The sequence below is a fragment of the Rhinopithecus roxellana genome, chromosome 18 (assembly GCF_007565055.1).
Source record: "Rhinopithecus roxellana isolate Shanxi Qingling chromosome 18, ASM756505v1, whole genome shotgun sequence".
In the NCBI taxonomy this organism is placed as follows: Eukaryota; Metazoa; Chordata; class Mammalia; order Primates; family Cercopithecidae; genus Rhinopithecus; species Rhinopithecus roxellana.
Window position 1 is genome coordinate 5,656,763 of NC_044566.1, and position 25,109 is coordinate 5,681,871.

General features: G+C 46.9%; 1 protein-coding gene and 1 long non-coding RNA gene across 5 annotated transcripts in view; both read left to right on the forward strand.

The window, feature by feature from the left end:
* MCF2L (MCF.2 cell line derived transforming sequence like) overlaps positions 1–25,109 on the forward strand; it is a 194,006-nt gene that overhangs the window by 14,360 nt on the left and 154,537 nt on the right. The gene's annotated exons all lie outside the window — the stretch shown is intronic.
* On the forward strand, positions 2,598–11,776 carry LOC115894556. The gene is made up of 3 exons (XR_004054663.1): positions 2,598–2,684; positions 9,163–9,327; positions 11,323–11,776. It is a non-coding gene; the product is annotated as an uncharacterized LOC115894556 (long non-coding RNA).

Consider the following 25,109-nt stretch of genomic DNA (forward strand, 5'->3'; position numbering starts at 1 on the left):
TCCCAAGGCGAGGTGAGATGCCAGCAGGGGGGCACAGGTGCTCTGACTCGCCAGGGCTCCTGTGTTAGGGGGATGGAGTAGACCACCACCCCAGCTTGCACAGGGGTCTCCTGGTCTCCCGAGCACCCTCTGATTCAAGGGTGCCTAGTGGACTGTTCTGAAAGCAATTGGCTGGAGTATTTTTCATCTTTTTTTTTTTTTTTTTTTTTTTTTTTTGGGACGGAGTCTCACTCTGTCGCCCAGGCTGGAGTGCGGTGGCGCGATCTCCACTCACTGCAAGGTCCGCCTCCCGGGTTCACGTCATTCTCCTGCCTCAGCCTCCCGTGCAGCTGGGACTACAGGCGCCCGCCACCGCACCCGGCTAATTTTTGTATTTTTTATTAGAGACGGGGTTTCACCGTGTTAGTCAGGATGGTCTCGATCTCCTGACCTCGTGATCCGCCCGTCTCGGCCTCCCAAAGTGCTGGGATTACAGGCGTGAGCCACCGCGCCCGGCATATTTTTCATCTTTTAATGAAAATGAATGTGATGTATTACCTGAAACCAGGAATAACTGTTCTGAGCTGCTGGAGAGACTCCTCAGGTGAACAGAAGGTGTCTGAAAACAGCAGGCAGCTTCTCTCCCATGAGCCCCTTCTCAGAGCCAAAGCAGCTGCTGCACGCCCCGGAGCACACGTGATTCTGTGAGTGTATCAGAAAGTTAGGGGTTTTCTGCCTAACCGCTTGCTCTACAATATGTGCTCTATGATTAAAGTTGGATTTCTTCTCTGAAGAAAGTGTGTTTGATGTTACAGAATCAAAGGCGAGCATCACTAGTCACCAGCCTGTCAGACACAAACACCAGGTTTGTTTGGTTTTTTTTTTTAGACAGAGTCGCGACCTGTCGCACAGGGTGGAGTGCAGTGGTGTAATCTTGCAACCTCCGCCTCCTGGGTTCAAGCAATTCTCCTGCCTCAGTCTCCTGAGTAGCTGGGACTACAGGTGCACGCCACTGCACCTGGCTAATTTTTGTATTTTTAGTAGAGACAGGGTTTCACCACGTTGGCCAGGATGGTCTCGATCTCCTAACCTCATGATCCGCCTGCCTCAGCCTCCCGAAGTGCTGGGGTTACAGGTGTGAACCACCACGCCCGGCCCATGCTTATGTTTATTCACGCTGCTCTCAGCTTTGCCGAGGGGGTGATCTGGGGAGGGGGATTCACTTGGTTTGAACTGTTCCCACTGCAAAGAAATTCTCTCCCTCCTGCTTGCCTTGTCCACTTCTGGGTTAAGATTCTGCCCATCTGTCCAGGACTGGCAAAAACACTGCCTGTTCCCAAGGAAGCCCTTGTAACCAACCTCTGCCCAGATGTCTAATTCCTCGCTTGCGATTCCAGCAGAGCGCTCAGCATCTCGTCCACAGCCAGCCAGTGTCCTGCCAGTCTCGGGAGGCACTTGGCAGCATGAGTACGTCCTTCGCCCCTGTGTCTACAGACCCGGCCTCCCTGCCCAGCATGGACTGCAGCCGGGCTAAGGCGTGATCCCAGTGGGCTGTCTTCAGGGGTTTGGGACAGGCCTGACCATTCACCCCAGCGTTCTGTGCAAACATCTTCATCAGGAGTGCACTTGGGAGGTCCTACGCTGGCACAGAGGGTGGGCAGCCAATGGATCTGTCAACTCAAATGCAGGTAGTGCTCAGTGGCATTTGGAGGAGAGTCTAGTAACCAAGAGGATGAATCCCTTTGAAGGATCTGATGGAAACAAGAAATGAAGAGGGTTTTTTGTCTTTTTTTTTTTTTTTTTGAGACGGAGTCTCGCTCTGTCGCCCAGGCTGGAATGCAGTGGCCGATCTCAGCTCACTGCAAGCCCCGCCTCCCAGGTTTACACCATTCTCCTGCCTCAGCCTCCCCAGTAGCTGGGACTACAGGCGCCCGCCACCTCGCCCGGCTAGTTTTTTGTATTTTTTTAGTAGAGACGAGGTTTCACCATGTTAGCCAGGATGGTCTCGATCTCCTGACCTCGTGATCCACCCCTCTCGGCCTCCCAAAGTGCTGGGATTGTCTTGTTTTGTTTTGTTTGTTTGTTTTATGAGACAGAGTCTTGCTCTGTTGCCCAGGCTGGATGGAGTGCAGTGGTGCAATCTCAGCTCACTGTGGCCTCTGCCTCCTGGGTTCCAGCGATTCTCCTGCCTCAGCCTCCCAAGTAGCTGGGATTACAGGCATGCACTACCACACTCTGGCTAATTTTTGTATTTTTAGTAGAGACGGGGTTTCACCATGTTGGCCAGGCTGGTTTCAAACTCCTGACCTCAAGTGATCCTCCTACCTCCGCCTCCCAAAATGCTGGGATTACAGGTGTGAGCCACGGTGCCTGGCCAAGAAATGAAGAGATTTTACTACCTGAACCTCACAACTGTACCTGAGAAATCACCAAGAAGACTGACCAGCAAATGAAAACCTGAAAAAAAATTGCAACAAAGGATAGGTGTTTATTTACGTATCCGTCTTACAGAGCAGAGTGAAAAGGCAGCACGTGTTCATAGAAAGTGAATATAAAGCTTGCACAGAAATAGTCTGACCTGTTCAGTTTAAAGAAATGTAATACTGACCACAAGGTCTCTTTCTCTTTCCATTTTTTATGGCCAAAAATTCCAAGCCTGCGGGTGGGAATTCCAGTCCTTATCGATATACTGGAAAACAATCGATGTGAGTAAAAGTCTTCAAATATTTTTAGTTTTCAGTCAGCAATGTTCACTTCTAAGAATTTAAACGAAGAGAATGATAAAAATATTGTCACAAACATTCATGAACAAAGGTGATCATCACAGCTGTTATTTATAATTAGGAACACTTGCAGGAAAGCAAAATTACAGCAGTAGGGGTTTGGAAATCATTTAGTTGTTGAGATCGTCATTCTCCCTGGTACATGTTACCCTAGAATAAGTGAAATTGCCAGTTATAAAAACGATACACAGTCTTCAATTTTGTAAACACCAAATATGTGCAGTTTTGTAAAAGACTTAAGATATGCACCTAGGCCGGGCGCGGTGGCTCAAGCCTGTAATCCCAGCACTTTGGGAGGCCGAGACGGGCGGATCACGAGGTCAGGAGATCGAGACCATCCTGGCTAACACGGTGAAACCCCGTCTCTACTAAAAAATACAAAAAAATTAGCCGGGTGAGGTGGCGGGCGCCTGTAGTCCCAGCTACTCGGGAGGCTGAGGCAGGAGAATGGCGTTAACCCGGGAGGCAGAGCTTGCAGTGAGCTGAGATCTGGCCACAGCACTCCAGCCTGGGTGGCAGAGCGAGACTCCGTCTCAAAAAAAAAAAAAAAAAAAAAAGATATGCACCTAAATATGAATGTTTTTCATCATCCATGTGCCATTTGTTCTTTTTGTTTTTCTGCATGAGGAAACCTTCTTATCTCTCTTATCTCTGTCAGAATAAATGTTTCTTACAACAGGAAATTAGACTGAAAACCAGTAGGCACGAGGGGGGCTCGGGCTTCCTGCTCCTCCACCGCACCCCCTGTTCTTGCTGCTGATGCTGGTGGAGAGCTCTTCTCGTCCTCACCTTCCTGAGGGCTGTCTTGCAGGGACGGTGCCCCATGGTGACCTGAGGGGTGTTAATTACCTAACACTTTTCTTTTCTTTCTTTTTTTTTTTTTTTGAGACGGAGTCTCGCTCTGTCGCCCAGGCTGGAGTGCAGTGGCCGGATCTCAGCTCACTGCAAGCTCCGCCTCCCGGGTTTACGCCATTCTCCTGCCTCAGCCTCCCGAGTAGCTGGGACTACAGGCGCCCGCCACCTCGCCCGGCTAGTTTTTTGTATTTTTTAGTAGAGACGGGGTTTCACCGTGTTAGCCAGGATGGTCTCGATCTCCTGACCTCGTGATCCGCCCGTCTCGGCCTCCCAAAGTGCTGGGATTACAGGCTTGAGCCACCGCGCCCGGCCAAGAGTTTCTTAAAAGCACAACACACAACATACTGAATCTGTGAAATATGGCAGGAGAGATTGTCAGGAAGATTATATCAATACATGTATCAGTGAAAATATAAAAAGGATGCAAATACCTACCTAAAAATGGTAGAAAAAGAACAATAAAACAAACCAAAAAAGTAGATAAAAGCAGAAAATAATGATAGAAATAATAAAAATAATAAATCCAAAAGCTGTTTTGAAAGAGACACGTGAGGCCCCAGCTCGCAGTGAATGGAGGAAAAGCCCAGAGGCCCAGAGCTGGAAATGCGGGGTGGGGAGCAGCCAGAGGACGCTTTATACAATAGTCAACTTTTTATAGCCAAATCTCAATACGTTTGAAAGAACAGAAGAAACAGATAGTTTTTCAGAAAATTACAACTTTCCAAATTTGATCCTGATAGAGCCGAAGTCTCCTAGAATACATGGGGAAAGGAAAGCACTCTTCCCCGACAGAGTACCAAGCCAGATTATTCCACATGCAACGTCCTCCAGATCTCCAAAGATCATACAATTTCAGTGCAACTTAAACTGCGTTGCGAGGTTTTTTCTGTCCTCTAATGTCACTTTATGTAGTGATTTCAACATTGATCCCCAAACCTGGCAACATAGTACTTTGGCAAAAATAAACTATGGACTAATCTCATTTCTCAGCATTGAAGTAAAAATCTTAAAGCATGCACAACACATAAAAAAAAAGAAAAAAAATGGACCAGGCGCGGTGGCTCACGCCTGTAATCCTAGCACTTTGGGAGACTGAGGCAGGCAGATTGCCTGAGCTCAGGAGTTCGAGACCAGCCTGGGCTACACGGTGAAACCCTGTCTCTACTAAAATACAAAAGAAATTAGCCGGGCTTGGTGGTGCATGCCTGTAGTCCCAACTACTTGGGAGGCTGAGGCAGGAGAATTGCTTGAACCTGGGAGTTGGAGCTTGCAGTGAGCTGAGATCATGCCCCTGCATTCCAACCTGGGCGACAGAGTGAGACTCCATCTCTACAAACAAACAAACAAACAAACAAAAACCATCGTGACAATTAGGGGTTTATTTAAGGAATGCAAAGATGGTTAACATTAGAATCCATTAATGCATAGAGAGAAATCATGTAAGTTTCATAGATGTGGAAAAAGCACTTGACAAATGAGGTGCCTCTTTATGTTAAAAGAAATCCAGTCACATAGGAATAGGTGGATACTTTTTTCTGTAACCTTTTCTTTTAACAATTTCAGATGTACAGAACAATGGCAAGGGTAGCACAAAGAATTCTCGCATATAAGACACTCAGATTCCTTAATATTATGTTTCACCACGTTTGGGCTTTCTTCTCTCTCATATGTGCGTATTACACAAATATACATTATTATTTTCTAGATGTTGGAGAGTACGGGACAGACAGGCTACCCTTTTATCCCCATGAACTTCAGTGTTTGCTTCTTAACAAATATATTTGTTCACTTATAAAACTAGAGTATAATTCTCCAAATTGTTTTTTGCCATTACTTTCAATGGCAAAAACCGCAATTACCTTTGCACTAAGCTAATAGTTAATTAACTTCAATACACACTCTTCTCTAATCACTGCTGTTTTGTATGTAGATCCAGAGTCTATGAGTTGTCCCCCTAAATGTTCTTTAAAGCAAAAGAAAATTTTGGAGCATGAGACTTTGGAGCAGGAGCTGCATTCAGTTGTCCTGCGTTTTATCTTTCTTCACTCTGGAGCAGCCCGTTAGTATTTCTTTGTTTCATGACATCGCCACTTGGGAGCGGGCAGGCCAGTTATGTTGTAGAACATTCCTAAACTGAGGTTTGGCTAATGTTTATTGTTAAATCCAGGAGATGCATTTTTGGCCCAGAAATGCTGATGTGTTCTTCCCAGAGCGTCCTATCAGGAAGCATGCCAGGCCGGTTTATCCCGTTACCGGTGGTGGTAAATTTGACAACATGGTTAAGAAGGGAGAGCTTCCGTAGCATGACCTAAAAATACGCACACACATTATCCCCAAAGCCAGCATCCTACTCAGCAGGAAATGCTGGAAGTTCTGCCACCGAAGCCAAGAACAAAGTGAAGCTCCCCGCGACTCCCCACAATGTGTCATCGTTAGAGTGCTCCCCACGCAACTGGGCTCCAGAGACAGCACAGACACTGGAGTTTACCTTTTCCTTTTCATTACCTCTACTTTCAATTTCTCTGTATGCAGTTGTTATATTTCTGGAAAACCCAAAAGAATCATTGGACAAAATGCTACAAAAAATAAGAGAATTAATAAATTTTATACCCTGCTGCTTAACATGTAGAAATCATATGTAGGCACAAAAACCAAGAAGAAGATCTAATGGGAGAGATAATATTTATAGTAGCAAAAATAAAGTACCTCGGTTTTTAGCATTCTCATTTAATAAATGCTGATATGAGGAAAACTATAAATTACTCCTGAGACACAGAAGACCTGAACACATGGAACGGTGTGTGATGTCTTTAGATAGGGAAGCTCCACATGACAGAGACGTCAGTTCTCCCTGAATTTATGCACATGCTTGAGGAGCCCCAATAAACACGTCATCTCTCTCTTTCCTCAGGGTGCTAGACAAGTTGATTACAAAACCCACTTAGAGAAACGAACATGAACACCTAAGAAAACCCCGGAGAGTGTCAGAGGGGAATGGGCTGCCCAGACGTTAAAATTTCCTATAAGACCTCTAATGAAAGCGGTGTGGGTCCTGGCATAAGAACAAGGACAGGTGGATGGAACAGAATAGAAATCCAGAAATAAATCAGGCTGCACGGGGAAGATTCGTGTCACTCAAGGCAGCATGTAAACTTCGTGCTAGAAAAGATGAACTTGGTTATCAATGGTGTTGTGACAACTGGATAGCCTCATGGAAAAAAGATGAAAGTCAGGTCCTCTTCACACCCTACACCTGGATAAGTACCAGTTGGACGTGTAATTTAAATGTAAAAAGTGAATCCAATAGGCATGTCCAATAAGCATATGAGAATGTAGTTGGCATCATGATTCAAGGGCAACAGGTACGTTAAAACCACAATAGGGTACCACCCTACATCCACCAGAGTGGCTAAAATTAAAGCCTGGCGATTCCAAGTGGTTGGTGCAGAAGTGGGATACCAGTGCTCACATTTTCTGGTGGAAGGCATATTGCTGTGACCACTTTGGAAAACGTGGACAGGGTCTAAAGCTAAGCATGTGCCTGCCCTCCGATTCCACCCTAAGTGTGCCCCCAAAAGGAAGGGGTGCTTCTATATGTGGAGGGAAGTGGATGTTCAGAGCAACTCGATCCCCAGGAGCCCCACGCCGGACACCCTAACCTCTAGGAGACTTAAGAGAAAACGGGTTAAATAAAGGACATCATATTCATACCCCACAAAGCTACACGAGAAGAAATAAACCACTACAACATACCTGCAGCTCAGACATCAATCTCAAGATCAGGCAAAACTAGCTTCTCAGGTAGTGGTCATAGTGTTAACGGCTGCTACCTCTTGGGAAATATTGGTTGGGAATGGGCCAGGAAGCCTCCTGGGGTACTAGAAATACTCTTTAGCTGACTTGGGCAGTGGTCACTGGATACATACCTTTGATAATGATAAACTGCTCCATGCACGTTCCTAGATCTAGTAAAGGAATCTTCACATAAAGCAAAACCACACAAGAAAGTGTTGGGTTGATTACATTAAACGTATTTTGAACTTTGCATGAGAAGAAAACAAGAAGCAAAGTAAAAAGTCATGTGACAGACTGGAAAAAATATTGGCAGTTATCAAAATGAAAGGTTGCTATTTAATATATAGATAGTTTCTAAAGTAAAGAATAGCATAATTTTTATCTCTATAGAAAAAAAATCTAGAAGTATCAGCCAACAGTTCGCAGAAAAAGAAATGCATCATAGTAGCCAAGACATGGGACCAATCGCAGATGAGTGGATAAACAGAATGTGGTCCATATCCACAGCGGAGTGCTGTACAGCCTGGTCTGTATACACAGCGGAGTGCTGCACTGCCTGGTCTATGTGCACAGCAGAGTGCAGTACCGCCTCGTCTATATGCATAGCGGAGTACTGCATGGCCTGGCCTGTATGCATAGCGGGATGCCGCACGGCCTGGTCTATATACACAGCGGAGTGCTGCTTGACGTGGTCTATATAAACAGCATATTGCAGTATGGCCTGATCTACATATACTGCGGAGTGCTGCACGGCCTAGTCTATATGCACAGCGGAGGGCAGTACGGCCTGGTCTACATGCACAGTACGGCCTGTTCTAAGTCCAGAGCGGGGTGCTGGGCCGCCTGGTTTACGTGCACAGTGAGTGCTGCACCGCCTGGTCTACCTGCACAGTACGGCCTGTTCTACGTGCACAGCGGGGTGCTGCGCCGCCTGGTCTACGTTTGCAGTGAGTGCTGTGCAGCTTGGTCTATATACACAGTGGAGTGCTGTATAGCCTTGGAAAAGGATGAAACCCTATCATTTGTGACAACATATGTGAACCCAAAGGACATTCTGTTAAGTGAAATATGCCAGGCACAGAAAGACAAATCCTGCATGAGCTCGCTTACATGTGCACTGGAAGACAGGGGAACTCGTAGGAGCAGAGTGGTGGTTGCCTGGGGCAGGTGTGGGGTGTGCCGGGAAGATGTTGGTCAGAGATGATTGTACAGTATGATGATCATAACTAATGAATTTCTGAAATTGCCAAGAGTAGATTTAAGTGTTCTCACCACTAAGAAATAAGCATGTGAGTTAAGACATGTGCTAATTAGCTTGATTTAGCCTTTCTACTGTGCATACGTACTTCAAAACATCATGTTGTACGCTATAAATAAATACAGTTTTTGTCAGTTTAAAAGAAAAAAGATGCTAAATCACACTTACAGAGAAATATGAATTAAAAACACACTGACATACTGCCTCTCGCTAATCAGAAGTTTAGCTGGAGAAGTGGGGAGGGCTGAACTCTCCCGTGGCATGGCTGCCACAAATGGCATGACCTCATCATGCGAACTTGGCAGTATCTAGTGAGGTCTTAGACATATTTGCCTTTTGACCAGCAATTCCACTTCTAGGAATCTGTCCCAAAAGTACTCTGGCAGAAATAGAGTTATTTGCAATTTTTTAAATAGTCTTCTAGTCTTGAGTTTGAATTGGCAGCATCTGTATAAGTCCAGTGTCTTTTATCTTAAAATGCATGGTTTTTAGATCTGTCCATGGAAAAAACTGAACACAGAGAATGCAGTTGTGGTCTCTTCATGTCATTCCCACCGAGAGAATCTGGAGGTCTTTGGAGAAATGACCAGATCTGGGGGAAAGTGTGCCCACCGAGCCTACAACGTCTTGTTCTACCAGCAAGCGCAAGACTAAAAGGTAATTAATGACTCTTTATAAAACATAAACACAATACAATCAGTTCCACAGCCTCTGATCAGGAAGCTGCTGGCATCACAGAAGGCGAGTTGGACATTAGCACCTCCCTTGGTGAAGTGCTCTTGCCAAAAAAGTAAAAGTAAAAGCTGAACCAGAATTTGACCAGGCATCTAGATGTTAACTGTCAATTTATAGAAAATACCGGGAACAGAGGTACATGATAAACACCTCCGAGGCGGCGTAATCGACAAAACCCAGATCATGTGAAGCTCCACACAACAAATGACCTGGTTTCTCCAACAACAACAAAAAAATTGGAAAGATAAAAGAATCAGCAGGAAAACCTGTCTATCAAAAGAGACTCAGGAAATAGCAGTCAATTGCAGTCTATGCACTGGATGAGATTTTGATCCTAGTTCAAACAAAATGTGTCTAGAAAACACAGAGAAAAAAATAACAGGAGAAATTTTAACACCGGCTAGATATTTAATTCTGAATAATTATTAATTGTATTGTGGCTGTGGAAGTGATTGTATTGTGTTTATGTGTTATAAAAAGTCATTACCTTTTAGGAATATTTGCTGGACTCTGTATGTGTGACAGTTCTGTGCTGCCTGGGGTTTGCGTTGGATTGACGGTGGGCAGCCATTGTTGGGGATGAAGGTGAAGCACAGCCGGCCGTGCACCAATATTGTTGCAGTCATTGCACTGTTTCTGATGTTTTTGACTTGTTTGAAATTTCTATGATTTAAAGAAAACTTTCTATAATGTAAGTTGAGTGGTAGACACTGCCCTACCTGCTTGGTTCCTCAGTTTCCTAAGCACTGCTATGGTCTTTTTTCCTCACAGTCATAATTAATTCTCTGTGTGAATGTGCCTAGTTATAATCCTTGGAAATGTGCACAGAGCCTATTTCTGTGTAGCCATGCCAGCAGTTACTGTGACTTGCAAAGATGCTATCTAAATGGAAAGGAACTATGTCCATATCTTTCAAATAAATATGGTGCTTTTTTCCTCCCCCCACATCCAAAAAAGTCATGATGACGCTCTACTCCTAGTTTTTTTTTTTATAGGCGCATTGGCATTATTAGTGTCTGTGAATAGCTAGAGTGTGCACTCTGAAACTTTAATTTGCCTGTTGTATGGGACACACACAGGACTAAGAGACACATGTAAAATGCATGAGGTCTTGGCATGGGGAAAGGGCCATATGTTTTTTAAAAACAGTCTCTGGCAGCTCTGAAACACTTCCCTGCAGGGGAGATGAATGTGCGTGCTCCTCAGACCCTCCTTGGGAGGACTTCCCGGCTGAGGGCCTTTTCTGGCCATATATGTGGATGAGGGTCTGCGCCTCCTCCTGGCTGACAGCCTGTGGCATCTGCAGTGGGGCTGTCTGTGGCTGGCACCTGTGGACACAGAACCAGGAGACACAAGCCAGCCTTTACTGGAGCATGTTAGAGCCAGGATGCGCCTCTCACCTGAGCTGTTTGGCGTGCAGATGACAGAGGTTCAGAATCCTGGCTGTGTCTTCTGGGGCCTCCCAGCGGGGAGGGAGTGGTACTCAGTGTTTCCACATCCCTTTCTCCTGCCTGCACAGGGAGCTCCAGCTGTTGGCTCATTTTTCCTTTTCCTGCCATGGAGAAACCAAGGATTTACCTGATCAGTTTTACATCAGTTCTATAAATGGCCGCTGGGTTTCTCTGTTCAAAGGGGTATTTGCTGTTTATTCCTGGATTCATGGTTGGCCTTAACGTGAATCTCTTCCCCCCGATTCCTGCGCAGCTGCAGCAACGCTGCGGTTTGTTCAGCTTTGTGGCTGCAGGGTGCTGTCACAGTTTGGTCTTGCTGGCACACTGCCACTTAGAGGCCAGGAAATGGGATAAAGCCATTTATCTTTTATTGGGATGGGAGTCTGCCCTTTCCGCCTTCTCTTAAATGCATTAGTAAAACCACTGGGGAAAAACAACAGGGAGTTCATTTGAAACTCATTTCCAGGTTAACTCTTCACACTCCTGATGAAATCTGTGAAGTGCATAGAGTCTGGCCCTGCCCTCGGGGCCCTCCACAGCCGGTGTCAGAATCAACAGGTGGACAGAGCTCCAGACCCTGGCCCCTTACCGCTGGCCACAGCATCCTGAGCACCCTGCCCAGAATCTCCGGCCTCGGGTTCCTCTTCTGCGGAAAGCAGATGATGACGCCTGCATCACGGACGGCATAGTTGGGACGGCGGAGTGACCACAGACTGGGGAAGCGACTTGGGAAGGTCACTATGGCTGAGTTAGCAGTGGGTTGCTTGTTGTTTTCTTCTGTTTGTGGTGATCCTTTCTTTCCCAAGTGACCCCTGTTTTGTGACATTCATTCTTCCCATTTGTCACTGAAAATCGTTGCTGGTCTATATACACAGCATAGTGCTGTTCTAATAAAAACCAACGTTCTAATAAAAACCAGTGCCAGAAAAGATGCTCAGAATCATTTGTCATTAGAGAGTTACTTATGCCCCTACACACCTGTTAGAGCAGCGGCTTCCACAAAACCTCGTGATGCCTGGTACTGACGAGGACACAGGGGATGGGGAGCTCTCGTTCGCTGGGATGGAGTGGAGGGAGTAGGGAAGACAGTATGGCTGTTACTTCCAAAGCTAAATGCACTCTTACCATACGGTCCAGTGATCTTGCTTCTTGGTATTTACCCAAACTAGTTGAAAACTTATGTCCACACAAAAACCTGCACATAAGTGTTTATAGGAGCTTTATTCACAAGCACTAAAACCTGGAAGCATCCAGTATGTCCTTCGATAGATGAATAAGCAAACTGTGGTCCATCCAGATGATGGAATATTATTCAGCAGGGAAAAGAAATGGGCTAAGTCATGAAGAGACATAGAAGAAACTCAGATGCTTATTGCTAAGAGGAAGAAGCCAATCTGAAAAGGCCACAGACTGTATGATTCCAACTCTGTGATATTCTGGAAAAGGCAAAACTATGGAGACAGTGACAAGATTCATAGTTGCTGAGAGGAGAGAGGGGTGAGTAGGTGGAGCTCTGGGGATTTTAAGGCAGTGAAACTACCCTATATGATATAATGTATTTGTCAAAACCCATAAAAATGCACAGCACAGAGTAAATCTTAATACCTGCAAATTTAAAAATCATTTAGGACATGCCTGTAATCCCAGCAGTGTGGGAGGCTGAGGCGGGCAGATCACTTGAGGTCAGGAGTTCATGACCAAACCTGGCCAACGTGGTGAAACCCCGTCTCTACTAAAAATACAAAAATTAGCCGGGCGTGGTGGAGTGTGCCTGTAATCCCAGCTACTCAGGAGGCTGAGGCAAGAGAACTGCTTGAACCCAGGAGGCAGGGGTTGGAGTGAGCCGAGATTGCGCCATTGCACTCCAGCCCAGGTGACAGAGTGAGACTCCATCTCAAATAAATAAATACATAAATATATAGCAAAAATCATTTAGGTCAGAGGGGTCCCAGGAAATTCCGGAATGCAGACCAAGACATGAGAGCCAACCTGTGCTGACGGATGCATGAAACCGCCTCACTGAAGGAGAGGAACAGGGTGCTGACCTGTGTGACTCGGCACGAGTGGGGTCTGTGAAACTAGAGGCAAAAGAAGCCACACAAACACCCCAGACTCCACTTAATTACGTCGTTTCACATAGATACAGGTCGGTAATGCTGATGCTGCTCTGCCTGAAGCTGAAACTGAGCGATTAGGTGAGCGGCTGTCTGCAGTGGGAGCTGCTTTCTCACCGCTCCAGGAGAGGCTACAGATGAGCAAGGAGGAGTTGAGAACCACCCGTGTTGTAGCAGCAGGTGTGCGGCGTCAGTGTGAACTCACGCTTAGCTTAGTGAAGGTACAGGTGGCGACATACACTGTGCACACCCCATAGCACACACGTGCCTCTCCTTGCCCTGACAGCTGAGAGGGCCTGGAAGCAGCAGCACCCAGTGTCCACGAGCGCCCCCCGATGGCCAGATCTTGGTTTCTAATTCCATTCTTCAGTAGAAGCAACAGGGCTTCTTAGAGAAACCGCGGATTCTAGGATGGGGGCAGGAAGTATGCAAGATGAGACTGGATCATCTTACAGTGCCAGAGAGGAAGGAACAAAACAAACAAAACAAAATCCAAACCCACATGGATGGGGGCAGGCCAGAGGGACGCAGGAAGCACCGAACACCCTACGGCCAAAGCAGAACAACTTGAGCAGCAAAGGCAAGTCTCATTGTATTATAACCCCAAGAACGCGATGAAGAAGCATGAGTCCACACTGATATAAATGATTGAATAGATATTAATACATGACTGGAGAGAAGAGACAAGTCTCCCCTGCAGAAGAATTCCCCATCTTTCATGTAGGTGAGTTGCCGTCAAGGAGGGGAGCTCAGATCCCGACTTCCTGAGCGAGGGATGCGCACAGCTATGTTGTTCCAAAGAGTTCAAGATGGAAAGAGAGAGAAAGAGTAACTTCCCAGCAGAGGACCTGACGACCTCAGCCAGGCGATTGAGGTCAGCACCGATGGTGACCAGGTATGTGGACGCATGTGCCCTGGGTAAGGTGCAACCAGGATGGCACTTTACCTCTGTGTTCTTCCTCCCCAAGCATATCCTCCCCACTCCAATCACGAGAAAGATGTCAGACTGCAACAGAGGCTTCTAGTATACCTCACCAATAGCCCTCAAAACTGTCAAAGTCATCAAAAACAAGGGAACTCTGAGAAGCTGTCACAGCCGAGAAGAGCCGAAGGAGGCAGGAGGACTGAATCCTACAACAGAAAAATGTATTAGGCAAAAACTGTGAAAACCTGAATAAACTGTGCATAGTTAATAATAATGCATCAATATTGGCTCATTAATTGCAACAAAGGCACCATAAGCTTAAGATATGAATATTGGAGGACACTGGGGGAGGGGTGTGTGGTAGCCCTATTCTATGTCAGTTTTGCTGTAAATCTAAAGCTGTTCTAAACAAAGCTAAACAGAGTTAAACAAAGTTACTTAAAAAAGAAGCATCTCAGTACTGTCAGTGGGCCTGTGTGGCCCCTCATAGGTATTTGTATTTTAGCAAAAGAGAAATAAACGAATTTGGCTGGGCACGGTGGCTCACACCTGTAATCCTAGCACTTTGGGAGGCCAACGCGGGTGGATCATCTGAGGTCAGGAGTTGAACACCAGCCTGGTTTCAACATGGTGGAACCCCGTCTCTACTAAAAATACAAAAATTAGCCTGGTGTGGTGACACACGCCTATAATCCCAGCTATTCAGGAGGCTGAGACAGAATTGCTTGAACGCAGGAGGTGGAGATTTCAGTGAGGCAAGATTGTGCCACTGCTCTCCAGCCTGGGTGACAGAGCAAGGCTCCATCTCAAATAAGGAAGGAAGGAAGGGAGGGAGGGAGGGAGGGAGGGAGGGAGGAAAGAAAGAAACAATTTTAACCACAAGCTGAGGAGCAGGTGTGCTGGGCCCAGAGCCTTCTGGGAGACCCATAGCCTCCTGGAGGTCCAGGCTCTGGCCCTGCAGGAGTTGGCTACAGTTGTGTGTCTGATCCGATGGGACTTTCAGAGATGCCCAGGCTGCCATCTTCTTGGGCTCTGTATTCAGGGAGGTCTGCGTGGTTGGAATTCTGGAGGTTCCTCTGCCAGTCGTTCCTCCTACCAGGAGCTCCTGTGGAAGTAGTGCTCCAGGAATACTGAGGTCTGTTCTGTCACGAGCCCTGCGTCTACTCTCCCAGGCCTGGCTCTAGCAAGAGGCTTGACAGCCGTGCAGGTCAGGACCAACCAGATCCAGCCTCATGCCGCCTTCCAAGCCTGAGTGCTGGGACCATGCACTGAGGGAGAACAGGAGAGGTCCCAGGATGGCCCTGGCCGGGCTGCAGATTCAGAAAGCAGGGTCTGGGATCTCGGTATTTTTCTTCTAATATGTGAGCAGGTGTTTTCATTATTTCACACAAATATTTCTAGTAGTGCACAAAATGGAATATGTTGATGTTAACTCTTCATCCTCATGACAACCCTGCGAGGCGTGCCCGAGTCTTATTAACCCATTTCATAGATAGCAGAAATCATCACGTAGCTGGCCCTTGTCCATTGGTCAGCAAAGAGCAGGCAGGAGAACCCAAGCCGTGTCCCTGACGGCTCTGCCCTGCAGCCCCTGTGGCGGGCCCAGAGGATACGTTTCTAACAGATGTCTGCAGGAGGAAAGGGCACTTAGCAGGCATGGCCTGGGTTTCTGCTGGGCAGTCTGTGTCCAGTGCTGATGCCATCTGCAGGTACTGACCTCCTCCTGAGCTCTGCTCCCTAGTAAATAAATAGAAATCAAAATTCTCATTCTGCTCATTTCATAAAACTTCATCCAGCCTTTTGCCCATTCATTTATTTGCTCACTGGGTTCCTGGCTTTTAAGGTATAAGGAATCCATGTCTTAACCCTGTTTCCCACCAGGGGCTGGGATCTGGCCATTCACTTGTGCATCCACCTCCCTGGCAGGGACCCTGGTGGCAGATGCATGGAAGCCCCCTGCTCGCCACAGGAATGTGACTGTCACCATATGCAGCATGCCCCTGAGGCCCCCAGCAGCCTGCAGGGCACACGTCCTTCCCACTGTAGCAACAGGAATCCCAGTCCACAGCGGGGAGGCTCAGCACTGTCTCCAGAGGGACCTGCCCTGAGTCAGGCATGTGGTCTGCACATCTTTATCCAGTGCCTGTGACAGGATTGCCACGGGGCCAGGGAAGGGGCCGGCAGGGTGAGCTAGAACAGGGCCTTAAACTGCGCTGTGCCTCAGCACCCTCCAGGCTTGTGCAGCTCAGTTCCCTGGGCCCCACATCCAAAGTCTCTGAGTCCAGAGGTCTGGTGTGGGCTCCAAGAGTGTGCAGAGTTCCAGGGGATGCTGCCGCCGCTGCTGCTGCTGGTCTGGAGACCCCACTTTGAGAACCACTGGTTGGGACCCCGACTCTGTCTCTGGCTGTGCTGCCCGTTCTTAGCCGCCCAGTTGCAAGCAGATGCTGTCACCGTGACTTGGGGTAAGAGGTCACGTGTGCTGGGGCTGTGTGCTGGGGCGGCCCTTCCACAGGCAGGTGGAAAGTTGGAGGCTACTAAGCGCTGCCTGGCACTGCTGGCCTCCCGGAGACACTTCAGACACCCCACGTTACAAATAGGCCAGCCTTTCCCCATGGGCGCCCCTGCTACTCCCCGCAATGCTTGGGCCAGAGGCATTAATGGAGTCATTTGAAGCTTGACTTTGCTTTCTGGTCCTGGACACGTTAGTGTTCATGTTCCCCAACAAATAAATACTTTAGAAAAGGTGATAAGATCACATTACAAGATTGAAATCCAGCAAGGCGGTTGAATTGTGTCCCCTTAAAAGTTGTATGTTGAAGCCCTAACCCCCAGTACCTCAAAATGTGTTAGGGTCACTGCAAATGTATGTAATCACAGATGGCCCTCAACTTACAGTGGTTGGATTTAATTTTTTGACATTATGATGGTTCAAAAGCAAAGTGCATTCACTAGAAACCATACCTCAAATACCCATACAGTCATTCTGTTTTGCACTTTCAGTACAGTATTCAATAAATTACATGAGATATTCCGTACTTTTTTTTTTTGAGATGGAGTCTCACTCTTGTCACCCAGACTGGAGTGTAGTGGCGCGATCTCAGCTCACTGCAGCCTCTGCCTCCCAGATTCCAGCGGTTCTCCTGCCTCAGCCTCCTGGGTAGCTGGGATTACAGGCACGTGTCACCATGCCTGGCTAATTTTGTATTTTTAGTAGAGATGGGATTTCATCATGTTGGCCAGGCTGGTCTCGAACTCCTGACCTCAGGTGATCCACTTGCCTCGGCCTCCCACCAAGTGCTAGGATTACAGGAGTGAGCCATTGCATCTGGCCCCATACTTCATTTTAAGACAGGCTTTCTGTGACATGATTTTGCCCAACCGTAGGCTAATGTGAGTGTTCTGAGTTGAGATAACTGGGCTGAGCTGTGATGTTTGGTAGGTCAAGTGTATTCAGTGCATTTTCTACCTACGATACTTTCAATGTACACTGGGTTTATCAGACATAACCCCATCATATGTTGGGGAGCATCTGTAGTTAAGATGAAATCATACAGGAGTGGGGGTTGCCTAGTCCAATATGACTAGTGTCCTTATAGAAGGAGGAAATTTGGACACAGGCACAGGGAAAAGGCCGTGTGATGATGGAGGCCACGATGGGGGTGATGCAACCACAAGCAAAGGAGCACCAGGGATCAGGAGCAACTAGCAGAAGCTGGGAGAGGCCTGGACCCAATCCTTCCCTCACAGCCTCAGAAGGACCCAGCCCTTGGCCAGGCATGGTGGCTCTTGCCTTTAGTCCCAGCACTTTGGGAGACCAAGGTGGGTGGATCACCTGAAGTCAGGAATCCGAGACCAGCCTGGCCAACATGGCAAAACCCCATCTCTACTAAAAATACAAAAATTAGCTGGGTGCAATGGCATGCACCTGTGATTCCAGCTACTTGAGAGGCTGAGACAGGAGAATCACTTGAACCCGGGAGGCAGAGGTTGCAGTGAGCCAAGATCGTGCCACTGCACTGCACTCCAGCTTGGGCAACAGAGTGAGACTCTGTCTCAAAAAAAAAAAAAAAAAAAAAAAACCCCAAGAAGGACCCAGTCCTGCCGACACCTTGACCTTCAACTTCCGGCCTCCAGAGCAGAGAGAATAAATTTACTATTTTTTATGCCACCCAGTCTATGGTGCTTTGGTCCTGCAGCCCAGGAATAAACACAGTTTTCCTAATCAGTCTCTGCCATTTAATGTAGTTAGTGAGCTTTGGGTGAAAGCCTTTGATCTAATGCTAGTTATTTGGGAAGAGATGTTTTGTGGGGAAGAAGAGAAGGAGGTGACAAGGGGTGTGATTTATTCACTGGCGGCAGAAAATTCAGGGATGTCTTAACAAGTTTATTTACCTCAAACTGCTGGTAAAAGATTTTTCCCTAATCTGGAAATAATCTGAAATGTTTTACAGTATGCTCCCAAACATTTATAATTCAGGTTATATTAGGAAATTGTTTCCTAGGATATGTCTTTTCATAACAATGGAGTGTAGATACCATCATCTCTGATGTAAAACGCTGTAGAATTTGCATGTAACCTACATGCATTCCCTCGTAGACTTTAAATCAGCTCCAGGTTACTTATAATACCTAATACAATGTAAATGCTGTGAAATAGTTTTTACGCTGTATTGTTTGAGACAGTCATGAGAAATATGCTCAGTACAGATGCAATAGAATATTTCAATCTGCAGCAGATTGAATCTGCAAATCCAAACCTCACAGATATGACTGTTCTCCATCACTGTAAAGTACAATAATTTTACTTAAAATGATTATTTATGTGTGTATTTATTTATTTATTTACTTTTGAGACAAGAGTCTCGCTCTGTTGCCCAGACTGGAGTGCAGTGGCTTGATCTTGGCTCACTGCAACCTCTGCCTCTTGGACTCAAGCTATTCTCCTGCCTCAGCCTCCCTAGTAGCTGCAATTACAGGCACCTGCCACCATGCCCAGCTAATTTTTTTGTATTTTTAGTAGAGATGGGGTTTCACCATATTGGCCGGGCTGATATCAAACTCCTGACCTCAAGTGATCTGCCCATCAGCCTTCCAAAGTGCTGGGATGATCACTTTTTTTTTTTTTTTGAAATGGAGTCTCACTCTGTCACCCAGGCTGGAGTGCAGTGGCGTGATCTTGGCTCACTGCAAACTCCGCCTCCCGGGTTCACGCCATTCTCCTGCCTCAGCCTCCCGAGTAGCTGGGACTACAGGCGCCCACCACCTCACCCGGCTAATTTTTTTTTTTTCTTTTTTTTGTATTTTTAGTAAAGACGAGGTTTCACCGTGTTAGCCAGGATGGTCTTGATCTCACCTCGTGATCTGACCGCCTCGGCCTCCCAAAGTGCTGGGATTACAGGCGTGAGCCACCGGACCCAGCATGATTACATATTTTTTAAACTCCAGGTTTGAAATTATAGTATGGTAGATGTTATCTTCACTTCAAAAGAAATCTAGAACATGTTCTTAATACATTGTTTAGAAGCCTTAGGTAAAGCTGATGGTAAATTATTTTGTGAACAAAAGTTCTTTGAAAAGGAGTTCGGAGGAAAGACTTTATTCCAGTGAACGGTTTACAAACCTGGGAGCTGCAGCCTTTGGTGTGAAGGAAAGTGTATTTCAGAGAACGCAGAGAGGGTTTGGGTTTTATAATGATGGGTCCTGCCCAGGTCCCATTCAGGTCCATTTATACACATGAAGGATTCAAATTTGGTTAGTTCTGATTGGTTGATACAGCTAAGCCCTGATTGGGTGATGCAGCTGAGCCCTGATTAGCCAAGGTAGAGGAGCACTGATGGCTGGTTCAGGTGAGCATTGAGGGGTTGGTTCAGGTGAACTGTGATTGGTTGGTTCAGGTGAGTTCTTATGTGCTGGTTCAGGTGAGCACTGAGTGGCTGGTTCAGGGGAGCTTTGATTGGTTGATTGTTCAGGTGAGCTTTGATTGGTTGATTGGTTAATTGGTTGATTGGTTCAGGTGAGTGCTGATTGGTTGACTGGTTAATTGGTTGATTGGTTCAGGTGAGTGCTGATTGGTTGACTGGTTAATTGGTTGATTGGTTCAGGTGAGCGCTGAGTGGCTGGTTCAGGTGAGCTCTGAAAGTCCAGAAGTTGACTAGAGGTGTGGGTTCTGGGGGGGCTCAGAGCATGTGGCCTGTTGTCGTCAAGCAGCCTCTTGGGGCTGTTGTAAACAGGCCCAGCTGGGCACTCAGGGTGGGCTCTTTCGGGTCCACATTTGTTCACAATTTGTTTCATTGTAAAATGAAGGAACTGCAGGAATGTGACTGCGGCAGCGTTGACGGCAGATTTGGGACCTGAAACTGGGGTGTTAAGAGGTTTTTTCTTTTGTTTTGTTTTTTAAACCAAAATGGTCGATTTGAAAATTGAACATATTTTTGGCCTCAGTTTTATCATGCTGATGTCAACTGTTTTATTATAAAAGACCTGCCTTTTGCGTGGCCTATATAACAACCAACGTTTGGGCGCTACCAGGGCAAGGTTGTGGGGAGCACACATTCACTAACCCAGCTCCCACAACCACCGAGGCAGGTGCTGTGGCCAGGCAGGAAAGCTAGGGCAACTTGGAGGGCCATGGAGGGCAGTAGGGCCAGTGCAGGGGGTGGGGAGGTGTTGGGTTGGAGGCAGCGACCTCCTGGCTTGCCACGCGGGGACCAGGCAGGTTCTTCCAGCTTCGGAGTGAACGAGACATATAATGTTGAGGTGCGTCAGTTTCCTTATGCAAGAATTTCATTTCTCATTGTTTTCATAATAAATATTTTGTCTTTAAAAACATCTTGAGGCCGGGCGCGGTGGCTCAAGCCTGTAATCCCAGCACTTTGGGAGGCCGAGACGGGCGGATCACGAGGTCAGGAGATCGAGACCATCCTGGCTAACACGGTGAAACCCCGTCTCTACTAAAAAATACAAAAAACTAGCCGGGCGAGGTGGCGGGCGCCTGTAGTCCCAGCTACTCGGGAGGCTGAGGCAGGAGAATGGCGTAAACCCGGGAGGCGGAGCTTGCAGTGATCTGAGATCTGGCCACTGGACTCCAGCCCGGGCGACAAAGCGAGACTCCGTCTCAAAAAAAAAAAAAAAATCTTGACACTTTTTCATGTAAATCTGTGTTTTATGATAAGTAGTTTATAACTGGTTTATTTTGACACCGCCAGAAACTCTAGTTGTTCATTTCACTGTCTCATCTGTCTGGAGACAGGGAGTTTCATGAATGCATCTCCAGTGCCAGCACCGGGAAGGTGCCCAGGCTTTGAATGGAACTGAATGCAGAATTCTGGAGGCGCCGGGCAAGCCAGATGGCTTGTGGGCAGTCACTTCCTGCGGTCCGTTGGGGTGGGGAAGGCCCTGAGGGCCTGCCGGCTGTGTACTGCCTGGCCCAGCTCCCTGCCCACTGCCTATGTGGGTCACCTCTCAGTGGGTTTCAGGGACATGGCAAAATAGACAGCTTCCATTTTGACTTTGAAACCTCGTGTGCCAACACTTGAATATGAATCTTTTCTTATATATACGTGTACATTTAAATCAGTTTTTGCAGTTAGAATATATTGTTTTGCAGTCAGTCTTCTGTATAGCTTTATGTGTATTACTATAAACATAAATGTAGCTACAAAAATGGCATAACGTATTCACTATGCACATATTTGTATATGTATGCCAAATATCGATGGTTCATTGCATGAGCACTTAAAAGAACCACATCTTCATGGGCTTGCTCTGTAGTTACTTAGCTACCTATGCAGACCCCAGCATTTGGGTCGCGTGTGATTTAGAACGCGGTCAGCACCTTTCTTTGCTCCGAGGTCATGATCTCTGAGCCCACCCTCCTCCTTGTACAGTCCCTGGAGAGGACTGCCTGGGAGCATGAAGCCCAGAGTGACTGAATCAGACACATGCTCTGGATGTGAAATCCGCCTAGCAGCCCCGCTGTGTCTGGCACCACCATAGGGTGCATATTTTCACCATTTTTTCCGCAGGGTCAGAGTGGCCATCATGGTTATCACATAAAAATGCAACCTACAAAAATTCAGGTCATCAGCCCATAATGCCACCTTGTTTTATCTTGGTGGTGTCTTGGTTTGCTTTAGAAACATGGTTCCTGGGATGTGTCCTGTTCACAAAGCCCAGGGTACAGGTCTGTGTGGTGTGTGTGGTGGCACTCCGGAAGCCCATAAGCCATGTATACATATATACATATTTCATATTATACATATTTCATATTATATATTATATGTAATTCAAATATAAATTATATCAAACTATGTATTCAAATATATTATATAATTTCTATTGGAATTCTATTTGAAATAAAATTCCTAGTACATTTCCTTTAGGTGTAAAAGGAAAATAACTTATAGTAAAATGTAAATCTATTAGTATTGAGCACACTCTGTGTGTGGAGCATCCTGAGTGAACACAGGTGTAGGCGGGCACAGGTGTGGATATCAGGTGATTGAGTTCACAAATAGCTTTGATGTGGTCATGGAGTTTTCTGAAACTGCAAAACCTCTGGATAAAGTTCCTAAAACCATGGTGCACCTGTTTGATTTACACAATAATTTATTCTAAGAAAATCTAGTCTAGTTTTAAATAAGTAAAAAAATTCTGTCTAGTTACGTGTTAAATGAAGTGAATGAGTTCAGATGCAGGTAACCAAGTTTTGCCTGTAGGAATGTCCAGTGGGTGCAGGGACAATTTCTTGATGTGGTTCTGCTCCCCTATTGTGGGTGACCTAACATTCTCTCCACCCACCTGGTAGGCCTGGCCATGTCCTAAGTCCTTCTCCGCACCATCCCCACATGCCAGCAGAGGGTGCCGTTGGGCAGGAAAGGTGGGACAGCACTCTCCTGAGCTGCCCTTCTATTTTCCCTTCTGTATTTAGGGTTGACGTGTGTCCAAAGGATATGGTGTGTGAAGATGATGGGGACATTTTGGAATGGCATTTGGAAGAAATGGAAGTGCAGAGCCAGGAAGGTGCTTAGAGAGGCCTGAGAGATTTCTAGCAAAAACCTGGTAAGCTTTGAGGTGCAGGCTCCCAGAAACATAGCTGCAAGGAGCATCCAGCCGAGGCCTCATGCAGATGTGACTTAAAGAATTGCAGGTGACCACCCTCGGGGGGCTCATGTCCTCGCCATGTTTCTCAGTGGGCTTCTGACTGGTTTGCAGGGAAAGTCTATGAGGGGAATTCATTCAAAAAGCCCCACTGTCATTGTCCACGAGGGGCTGGTGGATGTCTGCAGATTGTCTGGTCCAGCATTCACTTTATTTTTAATAACAGCTTCATTTAGGCATAGGTCACACCATAACAATTCACCATACAGTGTGTACAGTTGAGTGGTTTGGACATATTCACAGAGTTGCACAGTGATCTCCACTATCTAATTTTAGAATATTTTCATCACCCCAAAAGCAAACCCACACCGATTAGCAGTTGCTCCCCATCCCCACTTCTCTCCAATCCCTTGTAACCACGAATGTACTTTCTGTTGCTATCGCCACCCATCCTGGACATGTCATGTAAATGGGATCATATGACTTGTGGCCTTTTGTGTCTTGCTGCCTTCCCTCAGCAGTTTTCAAGGTTCACCCATGTTGTAGCATGAATCAGTACCTCCTTCCTTCTTATGGCTGCCTGATAGTCCCTTGTCTGGATAGAGCACACTTCATCCATTCATCAGCTGTTGGACATTTGGATTGTTTCTGCTGTTGGCCATTGTGAATACTGCTGCTGTGAGCGTTCATGTACAAGTTTTAATGCGGATATATGTTTTCATTTCTTTTAAGTATATATGTAAAAGTGGAATCGCCTGGTCATACGGTAACTCTATGTTTAACTTCTTTTTTTTTTTTTTAGTCTCGATCTGTCACCCAGGCTGGAGTGCAGTGGTGCGATCTTGGCTCACTGCAACCTCTACCTCCCAGGCTCAAGCAATTCTCCTGCCTCAGCCTCCCAAGTAGCTGGGACTACAGGTGCGCAGCACCAGACCCGGCTACTTTTCGTATTTTTAGTAGAGAAAGGGTTCCGCCATATGCCCAGGCTGGTCTCAAATTCCTGGACTCAAGTGATCCTCCAGCCTCGACCTCCCAAAGTGCTGGGATTATGGGCATGAGCCACCGCGCCCGGCCTTTGTTTAATTCTGTAAGGAACTGACTGTCTTTCACAGAGGCTACACTGTTCTGTGTTCCCAGCAGCCATGTGGGAGGGTTCTGGTTTCTCCACATCCTCCCCAACACCTATTCTTACCTGTCTTTTCTGTCTTTTATTCTAGCCTCCCAGTGCAGGTGAAGCGTATCTCATTGTGGTTTTGATTTACATTTCCCTTACAACTAATGATGTTGACCATCTTTTCACATGTTTATTGGCCATTTTATATCGTCTTTAAGGAAGTGTTTATTCATATGTGAATGCGGTTGTCTTTTTTATTGTTGAGTTGTGAGAGTTCTTAATGTGTTTCGGAGGCAAATCGCTCAGATTTGGAAACACTCTCCCAATTGCGTAGGTTGTATTCACTTTCTTAATGGTGTTTTATAAAACATAAAAGTTTTACATTGTGATGAAGTTTAATTGATCTTTTTGTTGTTGTTGTTGTTGTGCTTCTTGTGTGCTAAGAAGCCATCACCTAATCGAAGACTACAAGGACTTTCTCCTGTGTCTCCTCCAAGGGTTTCGGTGGTGCTCCCTCGGGCTCATCGGGGCCCGCGGTTCCTTCTGAGTTTCCTGAGGGCCGGGGCGGCTCAGGGGTGGGGGCGCAGCGCGTCCGCACCTTTGGTCCCCGCCGGCGCTGCCGGGACAGACGAGCGGAGGAGGAATATGTATTTAGGACTCATTGGATCTTCTATTGGGCAAAATCGTTTGCTTGTTCTACTATTTAAGCACAATGTTTGGAGCCCTCGGCTAAGTCAGGGCAAGGATACTGCGGGCCTTGCTTCGCGGGCTTCGCGCGCGGCCTTCGTGCATCTCGGGCCGCTCCGGTGCTCGCCGCCGCCTGCGTGGGCCTCGCAGCCTGCGAAGGCCTCGCCTCCCTGCGCAGCCTGAGTTCAGGTGGGGCAGCCACGCCTGTGCCCGCGGCGCCGGTGCTGAGTCCCGACGCCATGCGCCCCACTCACGAGGCTGTGGTTTGCGGGTGGCGGTCGAGTTCTAGGGCCCCCGGCTGGAGTTGGCCGCAG